This window comes from Sardina pilchardus, chromosome 3, assembly GCF_963854185.1.
Source record: "Sardina pilchardus chromosome 3, fSarPil1.1, whole genome shotgun sequence".
In the NCBI taxonomy this organism is placed as follows: domain Eukaryota; kingdom Metazoa; phylum Chordata; class Actinopteri; order Clupeiformes; family Clupeidae; genus Sardina; species Sardina pilchardus.
Window position 1 is genome coordinate 5,527,433 of NC_084996.1, and position 13,221 is coordinate 5,540,653.

Consider the following 13,221-nt stretch of genomic DNA (forward strand, 5'->3'; position numbering starts at 1 on the left):
GATGTTACAGGCTCAATCGGCTAATAACTCTCTCTGTCACTTGCACTCACCAACTCTGCTTGTGTTGTATTGCTGACTTCTTCACTGTAGGGGACCACTTGGCTATTGGTTGTAATGTCACGAATGAGTACATGATATGATACACTTGCTCCATTAATAACATACTCTAGTAGAGGTGAATCCCTATACACTTTGCTAAAGGTTCTCGTGAATTATGTGGCCACAGTCACGAGGGCTGTGGTGTATGTGTAGCGTCAAGTGAACTCACCTGAAAGAGAACATACAGTATGGTCAATTTAACCTTGCTTCTCTGAAGGAGAACATGAAACATTAACCCTATCTGCCTCGTTGACTCCTGAATCTGGTAGACTAGTCACTTTAGAATATTTCAGAATATCTATATTGGGAAAATATTCCCCTAGACGGGCGACTGGAGATTAGTTCAGATTGATGATATGATATCATCAAAGTTGGCCTAACATGACTATATGTATGGATTGTGCAGCTTTAACATTGTGGAACAACTGGCATGCAAAAACACACTGGTTCTATTTAAAGACTCAGCAACCATTTCCATTGATTCAAAGGGCCAAAATGTAAGAATAGACACCAGTTGTCCAACAAACCAGTCTGAAATAAGCCTGAGAAATGTACTAACTGTTTGAAAATAAAAGAATGTTCCTCGACAATGAAAGATTCTAAAATTCCATGTTAAGTGGATGGGGTCAGATGTTCTTTAGAATGCTTATTCTACAACATTCTAATTGAAGTTTTGTCTGTATGCCTGTGGTATGTGCTGAAGGATAAAGCATAAAAATGACTCCAACCAGCTGGATTTTCATAAACTTTTACTATGGTGTTTAGATCACCAATTGACATATAAAAATGTGAAAATAATTCTGCTGCGATTAGTTTTGGGTCAGACCTTACTTTGCCTGGACCAGGTAAAACCGATTGTTTTGGTTTGGTTTTACCGACAGTACTCTTTGACTTCGAGAAACAGAGAGCTATGTGAAATCTCTTTTCTCCTTTAAGCTGTGACTATGAGACGAGATGTTTGTTAAATGACGCTCTTTGTTGTTTGACTAACTTGACAAAATAATATAATTTACTTTTGACGGTGTGTTGGCATAAGCTCACAAGTTGAACTTTTGGATCAAACAGCACAGTTGAGTTACTCTGCAGCTTTTTCTTTGGCACAACTCTGGTGGTCGGTATCATACCGGCTCCATCTTTTTATTTTTATGGTCTAGGGAAACTCAATTGTGAAGACATTGGCTAGTCAGCATGCCACGTTGTGCACACCTCCCTGGAATTGTGTGAGCAAAGTCACGGACATTCATTTCTCAACATGTAAACACATAACAACACGTGACCATAACCATGGACATGTAACTACAGTATGACATGTTGGAGTTGATATCTTTATTATTATGTATCTTCTAACTTGCCAGATTCATCAGGGCATATCTTTACATAGTTATTATAGAAAACATAACCTTTCATCACAAGGCTTTATCAGACGTCCCTGAAACAGACACATCAGAAAATACAGTGGAACAGGAAATGTGAAAGAATGAAATTGTTATCTGAATGCAAATATCTCATATTAAAAATATTCTCTGCATGGATAACTCATGCAGAGTCTTTTGTCCTCCACTTCATTTGATTGGCAGTCAAACTAGTGCCAGTTGAGGAAGACAATCACAGTGCAAACACATTTTAAATTGTGTCAAACTGCAGATGCGTAAAAGTGCATAAAAAGATCTGTTGAAAAAAAATCACCCAGTGTTGTTTTTTCCAGATTCTGGTTACGGAGACTTTTTTTTTCGTTATTTTACCACAATGTTGTCGAGTAGTCCCTATTTGAATATCTTTTCAAACCACTTTTCCAAAGAGGAGTATTTATTGTTGTGTGTGTTGGGTGAATGCAGTTTTCAGAATAATACCATTCAATCACCTGTGAAAGAAATGTTATGTAACTATAATGTGTGAGCTGACATGTGTCATACTAGTCTCGTTGGGCCCATAATATATCAATGGTTTGCACTCTTCAGGGTCTGAGCCAGGGTGTGTGCCTGTCAGTATGCTATAGGCATACTGTAAAACGGCAGTTGTCAGTTGTCAAAGTTGTCAGTTATACATGCCATTAAAATAGACTGTCTACCTCAACTAAGGACATGATGAGACAGTGGTTTGGTTGGTTTGATCATTTCCCCCCATCGTGCATCATGCTCTGTCATTGGCCCATGTGCCATTCAAGCCTGATGTTGCTTTATAAATCCTTTAAGGGGGAGAGAAGAATGCCTATACAAAGCTAAGACGCTTTGATGACAATGTAGGCTATATTTGACATCCATTCACAACATTACTGAGCCCAACTGCTTGTTGACACTAAATGCGATTAGAAATGTATTTCAAAAGCACATCATGGGCAGATTTTTACCATCCAGGAAAAGGCAAGCCAACCCTGGTGGCTGCGTTAATTAGACCATGGGCTCTCCCCTTTTCCCTCTCTTCCTCCCGTCTCTATCATTCCCTCTCCAAATGTTTACACAGAAGTGGTCTGAGAAAGTGGCGCTCTCCTCTCCTCCCACTGCCGGGTAAAAATAGTCGCTGGAGCGCTCCCATTATCAGAAAGGCTAATAGTTTACATGTGGTTTAATGACAGGCCTGCTGCTGGCTCAGCCTGCGCTAAGCTAGGCTGCGTGATTCACACAGCATGGGCAGCAGCAGACGTTTACACAGTGGGAGGCTACGTCCCAGAAGCACACCAGGCCCCTTCAAACTTTTTCACTTTACAATGGCTTTACAAACTCCTCAACTGGAAGAGGAAAGGAGAAATCCCTGCTCCATTTTTATATGAGGCAATGATTCACTCTCAAACTTGTTGGTGCGTTCGCAGTCTCTGTGACCTCTCTTGGTGTCGGTTTTCTGACGCTTTGGGTTAGAATTCAAGTGGCCGTATTTGCATTTTAGAATGGAAAACACCTTATTTCTGTCCCACGTGTGTCTGTTTTCTTCTGTGGGTCTAGAAAGTCCAGTAAACAAATTTTACACCATTGATTTGCTTATGCTAATACAAAAGGCAAACAGCACGTCACTGTTGACATTTCATTCTAAGTCCGTCCAGTGAATGATTAATGGTCTCTTGTGTATATGATATATGTGTATTTATAACGTGGTGCCTTTGTCAATCAGTTTGTTTGGAATCAGAAATACAAACAGAACGTATGTGTCCAAAATAATTTGCTCATAATAAATCATGAATGAAAATACTCTGCAAATCCCTGCGGTTTCTTTTCAGAAGCAAGGTCTCATTAGTTCTGACACTCGCTCCACCCTACACAGCTCTTCCTCCGGTATGTGGTTGACTTGCATGCCATAAAATTGTAATTTTTTCGCGTCTGATCTTTCACTTCACACTGAAATAACTCCACCAGACAAATTGGAAATCATCCAAGACACCCAACTACAACATACACTGTATGCTTCATTGCATATGAAGTGGTTTTAATGTCATTTGCATTGTCGGTAGCTATATCCTAATTTTCTGTGACTTTTGCTGGTGGATGAAACTCCTCTATGGACAGATGTTGAATTTTGCTAACATGGGTTATTATTTATCTCAGCCATAAGTTGGTTTGGTATGAACAGTGATAATTCCTTTGTCTAATAGCTCATCTCATGCAGTCTTTTCAGTTTGATGAGGAATTGTGTTTGAGGAAGATGTTTTCTGGGGAGCGCACTCTCCTCAGACTATCGGCATATGTTAGGGTCACTCAGTTGATAAATACTTCTCAGGGACACACATAAAAGAAAGGATTGTGGATTAGTTGAATTGTAGCATACTTTCCCCCCCGCATACTGTTACTGTTGCTGTGTTCATAAGGCAAATCATTGTTTCATACTGATTACTGAAATGGCAGAGGAATTCAAATCCCTGCTCACTACGGGCTCGCATGCCAATCACTTCATAGCAAAGGCATAATTACATTTCTTGAGTCTTATGAAAAAGAAAAGCTGTGGTATTTCTTCCTTATTTACCAAAAAGAAAAATTCCTGGAACATAATCACTCTTTTCTATTCAAAGCATTAATCCCCCCCAAATACTATTATAAATATGGCAGAAATGTATTCATACAAAATCAACCAGAAATTATTGTACACTCTCTCAGGTCTGCAAATGATCAAGTGATTTTAGTGAGACAAAAGAAAAGTATCATTTGAATGATGTGAGTATTTTCGCATTAAACACAAGCCTGAACAGATTGTAATCACATTGTATTTGATATGCTTTTTTTTTGTTTTGAGGATGTGATCTCCATCCCCTTCTGATTTCGTTTGAGCTACCTGCCTTAACTTTAGGCCTACAGTGTTTTCCGCAGCCTAATTTCGGGTGTGGTGGTGGTGGTGGGAAGAAAGACTTTCGAGAAACTAGTGTGTAGATGTGGTTCCTGTGACCCTTGAACAAAACAGCCGGGGAAGTCTAATTGTCCTTATATGAAATTCCGTCATTGTGGCTGCATTAAGCTAATTGAAGAAAATTCCCCGCCTACCAACGTCGTGTTGTGAAACAGCAGTTTCCCGCTTCTGTCTCACATCTGGGCTTGGCAGTGCAGCACTCCGACGTTCCTGCCCATCCACGATGGCTGCAGCATTCCATTGCACACTGCAGCTTGTCAAACTCCGGCCTGTCAGTTTAGGACGACAGGAACTGCGTCTCTGGAAAAACAATGAAAACAGGAAACAGCACCAACTGCCAACTTCTAAACAAACAGCATCTGAGTTTGTTCATGCTGTGAAAACACTTTCTTTTTTTGTTTGTTTGTTCTGTTTTCATTGTGAATTTGAATTATAAAGATCTAACAAAACACTTAGGTCACTTCCCTCTCCAACAGAGAGTCCAACACTAATGATTATTTTTTACAAGTTGAACTATCATGTTTTATTTCTCAAGATGTTAAAAAGGCTTGATGTCCAGGTCTCAAGCAGAGCGCAGCACTTTCATGCGCTCTCCTGGTGTCATAAATCACCCCGAGAACTTAATTTGTGGCATGTGATTTATGAAATGACTAAAGACGTTTGGATCAGCTTTGATGGACTCTGACTGAACTTGGACCGTCTTGTGTTGCTTTAGGCAAGAGCCCTGCCAGTGAGAGGCAGACTGTGTGAAACCATACCTTGACGTGTTGTTTCAGAGCCTGTGAAAGAGGCGCACACAGAGAGAGACAGAGCGAGAGAGATTTTGCCGTCTTTTATGTGTCCCACCTCTGGATTGGCAGCCTGGTCAGGACAGGATGCCCAATAAATGACATGCAGGTTTTTTTTTTCAGAAGCACTTTACTAACACTTTCAGAATTCAATGCTTTTGTACCCCTCTTTGCAGAGACTGACAAACAAACGGTGGCGCATAACAAACACAGGTCGGTGTGTGTGTGTGTATGTGTGTGTGTGTGTGTGTGTGTGTGTGTGTGTGCGTGCATGCGTGTGTGCGTGCGTGCGTGCGTGCGTGCGTGCGTGTGTGTTGAAAAGGCTCATTTGTAGGTTAACTTTGCAAGGTAGCTGGCTGGTGGAAGAGCTCTGATTTTGATCAATTGATTTTGATTCTTGACAGGCTAAAATGAGCAGCTTTGGTGACAGTGGTTTTGATTACGGAAAACTTTGATTGATGGAATTGGCTCAGACATACACAGATTTAATTGGCCACAATGTCATAACTGCATATTAAAAATGGAAAGCAATAAACAAACCAATCCAGTATGCAGTAAATGAACATAATATTAGCCAAGTTATTTTTTTAAACTAATGCATCCTTAAGCACTCTGTTTTAATTGACTAGTAACACTCACTTGATATCAAATGGGCTGTGATGGGAACTTCATGGGTTATAACACGCTGTACTCATTCCTTCAATGCTGGGAAATAGGCTCGTTCAATCATATGGCTCTACGTAGAGGTCTGAACTCAAGTGACACAGCCATCATTCAAATCAGTTCAACTCCCTACCCATAAAGTGAAAGTAAAAAAAGTTGCAATATTCAGGTTATTCTTCCAGGGTTCACACTCTCTTTATTGCTTGCCATAAAATTAGCAACTGTGAAAGGTTAGTGATTTAGGTCATTTGCAATGATTTGCAAAAGTAGGTTTACAGGCCAGTTTACCAAGGCAGCTGCTTTTTACTGTGAAAATTAGTTAACCCTGAAAATTAGTTAAAGTGTCCACACCACGATCTGTCTGTAGACCCACTAATGTCAGTGTAAGTTGCCATCCCTGGGTGAGGTCTATTTCCTCATCTATTTCAGATTCTCACCAGTGGCACAAAAGATATAAGACAAGAAATATACCAAATATGGACATGTTCAATATACGCACACACACATACTTCCTAAGATTTAGCAGTGAGTGACATGCGGATATTGACGAAGTGGTAGGTCTGTATCAGTTGAAATGCGACCTTGTGGTATGTGACCTCTGGGCCAAAGGATACATTTTGATTACGGAAATTAATTCAGTTCGGTGGGATCAGGATGACTGCGTTGACATTTTTCTCTGATCATTTGCTTTTAAAGTGGAGATAATGAGGCATACTGACATCTAACAGTCTTGAACTGACTGCTTAAAACATGGAATCTTTCACTCCCAGAATCCCATGCCAATGGTATCAGTAACAGCATTATCAGGGACTTGGCAAGTATCTTCATGCAGAATAGATTTTACTGGCAATTCATGGAGATTAGTTTGACGATTCGTGCAACTTCAATTTCACTTTGCCCTCAATCTGTCCCCAATCGACCCATGTATCCTTTGATTTAGTTACAGTACATTTAATCACAAATATCGTCAGTCACAGTTGGATCAGTTCCAGTTCAGAGGACTGGTAGCTAAACACTCACTGTAGATTTCAGAGTAAAATATTTGCTGTGTGGCCACTTCAGCAGGCATGGTTGTACCGAACGTACAATCGCACAATACTGATCCAAAAGATGGGTAGAGTTCCTCAAAGAAGTCCACACTCACATGGATGCTGTTGGCAGTCCTGAAACTCCTGTCTGTGCAGAGAGTGCAGATCAATTCCCATACTCTCATTCTACGCTTAACGTCTGGAGAGGTTGGATGAGCCCGAATGCGCTGGCATTTTTTACAGCTTCAGCAAGCTGCTGTGGCTGTTATCATGACCCATTCGGCAATGTGTCAAAACAGCTAATAATGGCATCAGATGACCAAGCTACCGTTAGACACAGTCAACGTTCCCAAACAATCCAGAGATGAACTCCCTCCAAAAGTGCACCTGTCTAAATAAGAGATTAGGAGTAGTGCAGATGACACACCTGTCTGGGGAAAACAACTGCTTTCAACATTTTGTATTTTAGTCACGTAGGTGTAAACCTTTTCCCTTCAGCTCAAAGACCAAGCTTATTTGTCTCACCTAAAATTAAAACAATAAGGTTACAGTCACTGAAGAGAATATCAAAATACTTTCAGATAATGACAACAACAGTCTCTTTTTATGGCCTAGCATTTTCAACATATAGGCCTACATCTCTAAATAAAGCAAAAATAAATAAATAAATAAATAAAAAAGGATTATTAAGTCCAAGAATTCCCAATGGGCCTCCCATAATGAGTGAATGGAAACTGTCTCATTATCTCATTAGCAATGCTCCAGCAACATCTGTTCTTGTGATCTTTTCCCATTGTAACGGAGGAGTAGAGGAATAGCCCGAGGGCAGCAGTTGGAGCCGCCTAAAATTGATTGGCTGTTACATTGTGTCTAGATTTTCCTTTGTCTGAGTGAACGTACAGGTTGCATCCTTTTCCATCCTTATCTGGCAAGCAGTTAACTTATTACTTTTTTTTCAACGTGAATTTTTTGGCTATGTATGACAGGGTAAAGATACTTTTAAAAGACGATCCTTTGCCTTAACATTTCCCCGCTCAAATGTTGATTAAGACTTATTTTGCATCTACAACTAAACTCTACAACTTTCCAGTAGCTAGAAGCTAACTATCTGCTATAGTCAGCCAGAGCTAACTGCACTTTATATTAAACATGGCAAAGCATTGCAAGCACAAAAACAATTAACAATTTTTATATGTGCTTGAATATGTTGTTAACAAAATTCAGAAGGAGGTAGAAAATTGAATTGAGGTAGGTGATCCCTGTGCAAACCTCCACACCTGCAGGCCAAGTGTGACTAATGTCACTGCCTAATCAGTCCACAGACAGCTCACTATATTCAAATATGATTGACACACACACACACACACACACACACACACACACACACACACACACACACACACACACACACACACACTCACACACGCACACACACACGCACACACACACACAAACAAATACACCAACAGTCTTGTTCTCAAAGACCCACCTCCCACTACAGCACATCACCTGTACTTTCAGTCAAATTTCAATCTGCCCTTGAGTCTCACGGTTAGCAGGCATTTGGAAAGGTTTCAAAATCTAAAATGCAGTTAATGCTACAATAGTCCCCACCCATATTTAGGGCCCATTTCACCACGCCTGACTACCTCTGACCGTGTGAAGATGTTTAGGTGACCGCAGAAACAGGGGGGTATCAAATCTGGATGCTACACAAAGTCTAAATAAGTCCTGTTCTATTGTATTTGGAAACACATTGTCCGTGAAATTGTTTAAATTACACTATAACACCTTTTTTCCGGGAAATTATGCTAAAAGTCTCAGTGTGTATTGAGGAGCTCACGACTTGGAAATAACCTCCTTTAGTGTTTCCCTTTAATCTGCTGTCTAGAGGTAGCCAACCCTTAATTATCCCCAAATCCATGCACAAATCCACTTAATATTCCCTTAAATTCCTCTAAAAATGAAGGGGTTGCTGTTTCAAATGTGGCAACAGCAAAAAAAAAAAAAGCCATATTGACACACTGCAGCCCACTAAACGTCGTCAAACAATGCCATGTAAGTACAATTCAGTGAGAGAGTCATGATGTCACAGGCAGCGGCTGCCAACTGCTCTTGTTTTTCCCATTTCTGCTAGGTTACTCAAGGGACCGCTTCTTTTTTTTTTCTCATTTTCATTTTTTTTTTTTTTTAGCTCCAGGTCTGTTGTTTTCAAGCCAGCTACATGGAAGTGACACACCTCACCAACCGCCCTTGGATGGGAGGACAGGCTGTCGTGCCTCCGCGTCCCTCCAGCACGTCAACAGCACAAACAACCAGGACACCGAGCAGTGGCCCACATCAGACGCCGTGATTGGCACGGTGGTGCCGTCTGGACTGGTCAGAACGAAAACATGGCTGACCCTGCTGTCACCCACACTCACACATACAGTACACACACACACACACACACACACACATGGTGTCGTGACTGGCTTCTGTGTGAGTTTACCAGGAAGGGGGGACCTTTTTTTTTTTTTTTTTTTTTTCCAGGACGCACTCAGCCACCAGACGTGGTGGACGGACAAAAGTGGCCAGATTTGGAATAATAGTAATCCAGACGCTCTGCATGGAATCAACATGCCACATGCTCAGCCTTTCATATGCCTTTTGTGTTAAGGCCCTGTGTCTTTGGGGAGGCTTCAGAGAGTGAGGTGGTTAGACTGACTCACGATATTGCATTTGTGGTGTGATGATACGCAGCAGGAGAATTCACCGAAAAAGAAGGAGATTTGCAGGGAGATCAGAAATGGCCCTCTGAAGACAAGCCACAACACCAACTTCAGACGATACCAGTCTCAGAGGACTTAAGAGTGCATTGTAGTATGCTATGGGCTGTGGCGCAGCTTGCTCAATCACTACAAGTTTCCCATGTCATGTTCGTCATACATGTTTTCTTTTTTTATAAGAAAAACATTTTCAAGATACAGTCCTCAAGATACATAGACAAGAAAAATATATGTGACTGCGGTCATAAACACAGTCTGAGTGACTGTTCAGTACAACTCTGGCCCCTGAACAATGCTGGGCAGTATATTGACAGCTGAATTGTGCTATGGCAATAACACCGATGATTGACATGGCTAAACAACCTCACTGCATACAAAGCATGTGTGTGTGTGTGTGTGTGTGTGTGTGTGTGAGTGTGTGTGTCACGGTGTGTGTCTGTGTGTATGTGTGTATGTACAGGGAGAGTACACAGATAGTGCAGGAGGGCTTGATAACATCTGCAGTTAGTGAGAGGATCTTTTGCATGAGATAAAGGTGAGCTAACGTTAATATCAAGTGGCGGTACACACAAAGAGGCCATTCAGGCAACAGTGCAGAGGTCTGGAAAATCCCAGGTCAAAGCAAGTCCTGTAGTATGGCCTTGGCTGGCCTTAGGGAACCAACAGGGTTCAACACTGAGCTCAATAAACAACACACTGCATTCATAAAATAGTATGAACGATCAAGTAGATATATTATTATACCAGTGGGAAATAAGGGTTTCATGTGATGTTTATTATTTTGTATCATATAGGCTTCAGAACGTGGGAAATTCTTTCAGAAACAATTATGCAAGTTAAGGACATGACTTAATGTGAATTACAGATAATGTGAAGATATATGCACTACTACTTATGTCATGTCCTGGAATAGATGTTAAATCCACTCTTTATGAGTGGCATGCCCTGGCTTTTAATGACATTTAAAAGAGACATACTGTGGATATAATGAATATAATTGAATATTATATCTACGATGATGACTGCTTTTGCAAAGTATGTCTGGGGTGAGAGAGTGAGAGACAGAGGGAGTGTGTGTCTGTATGTTGAGGAATAATAACTTAAAAGCTTTTTGTCACATTACTAAGGACCGTATTGCCTTCACTGCTGCAGTGAAAAACCCCATTTGATATAGAACAATTGTGGCTATGAGGATGCAGACACTGCCAAAGCAGCGTGTGACTGTGACTGAACACGTAGAGGATTTCTCCACCTGCTGAATACCTTAAGCCTTGCACCTTCATTTCCCATAAATCCGTGCCCTCTCCTCCCCGAGCGCCCCGAGAGTATTATTTCACTTGCACTTCAGACGTTTCATTTGGCGCTCCCCGTACGTGACCACAGAAGAAGGAAATTGGAACAGCGTGTGACCACAGAAAGGCCATGGCTTGAGCACCGCACAGTAAAAGGACACGCCAGGAAAACAAAAGCCCTCGGCCCACTACGCTGTGAAGCATCTCTTTTGCAATAGGCCAGGACAGCTGCTCTCTCCTTTACTCTGTCTCTTTCCACCTCTCTCTCACTCCCCTTCTCTCTCTCTCTGTGTCTTTACTTCTCTGTCACTTTCTCTCTCTATCCCCCTTTCTGTTTGCAGTGGGAGAGGGCAGCTGTGTGCCTGCAGGCTGATGGTTGGGTGTGGCTGTGGCCATGCCTACTTTGACATGAGCGGTCTCTTTCTCTTCATGTCCATCAATCTATCCACATCTCTTTCGCTCTCTGGTCCACTCCCTCTCTCCCTCCCTCCCTCTCTCTCTCTCTCTCTCTCTCTCTCTCGTGCTCTAGTTCTCCTGCTGTGGCCCTTTGGTTTCTCGGCAGCTGAGATTACTGGAATCCATCTTTATGTGGGAGACGGCAGGTTCAGACCGCAGCACTTCCACCAAGATCAGAGCTTGGAGGCGAGCGCTCTTTCGCTCAGATCACAGAGGCTTGGCGTGCACGGGCTCGGTAGCCATCCCGAACAAGTGTCCGAGGGAACGCGAGCGCGCGTCTAGACCCAAAACGTACCGCGACCTTTTCGCGTTGAGACGTACACCAAAGGCAAAAAGGCAGATCAGTCGAGTTAGGAAATAGCTGCGGTGTAATTATGTACGCGGAGCTGCTTGTGCCACTCCAAACCTGGCGTCTTAAACAAAACGGAAGCCGAGTGCATGTAAGCCGAGAGTCCGTTACAGTAGCCCATGGATTGGCCCTAACACTTAACCTAGAGAACCGGCCCAAAGAAAGCCTATAGTGTTGCACGTCTGGCCAGTGGCCAGCGATGAAAAAGGTTGGCATCGGTGAGGCCGTGGGGCTGATGGGAAATGACCGTGGCAACAAGGAATGCTCTCCAACCCCACACACACACTTAGAAACGCCGTAGTCTTCGAGGACTCGTACAGTTCCGTTTATGCCCCTGGTTAGCCACAGGCAACCACACGTTGTGCTCTGAAGTTGCCATCAAGGGACAGATGTTTATCTGGGGGTTTTGAAGTAGATCAGATCCCAGAGGCTGAGGGTATGTAATAAGTAATACCGAATATGACTGATGTGTTTTCCCCAAAGGAATGGTGTCTGGTTTTAATGTCCCATTCTTAAATCCCCATGAGACATCTCTTTTTTTTAACCCATGGTTTCTGCCTTGTTCTTTTACGGCATGTTTTTGAATTGATCTTGCAGGTGCAGGGCTCATATTTTTCCGTGGTTCGCATTGTTGTTTCAAGACAACACATTCTTGTGGTGTTTCTTTTTCGGTGGACTCATGCCTGCATAATTCCGGCGTGCCGGGCTGATGCACGCTGGCTGGCACAGCGACAATGAAACTGCCCCCCCCCCCTCTGTCTCCCGCTCTCTCTCTCTCTCTCTCTCTCTTACACACTCTCGGTCTGTCTCCCGCTCTCTCTCTCTCTCTCCCTCACCTGTCCTGCCAGCGATGGCAGCCGAGACTGCCGAGACTCCGGCTGCACCACCCCCGTGACTCAGCACCACGCGTCTTGACTCATCCCGACCGCAGGATTCCTGCCTGCCTTCCACGCGGCGGCGGCGGCTCCCTGACGTGTGAATTTAAGGCCCCGCTGTGGCTTTGCTGGGCACCGGCTGGTGGAGTACCCACCCCACCCCACCCCACCCCCCCATCCTCCCTTCCACATGCGGGGGTGAGCAGCAGCGCCCCGGGCAGAGGCCAGGCGGCATGTCCTGGTGTGTTTTTAGAAGGCACGTTCCTAAACCACACGGGGCCACCTCCACCAATGAGGCGTCTCCGTTGCGGACGCACCTCTGCCGCTCCCCAGTCCCACCACCACAGCGTGCGAACGGACTCCCCGGCCCGGTCCTGCCCTATAGCCTCACACTGACCCGCAGCAGGTTTCCTGTGCTCGTGGTGTTTTATGAGAGAAGAGAGCACTGTGCCCCTGAGGGCAGATGGAGTTTTCCTGTTCGGAGAGATTAATCAGAGCCACAATGAACTGCTAGCACACCTGCCAAAACAGCAGGTCAAAAAAAAGAAGAATATTTGATGAAAGTTTATACCGTAAG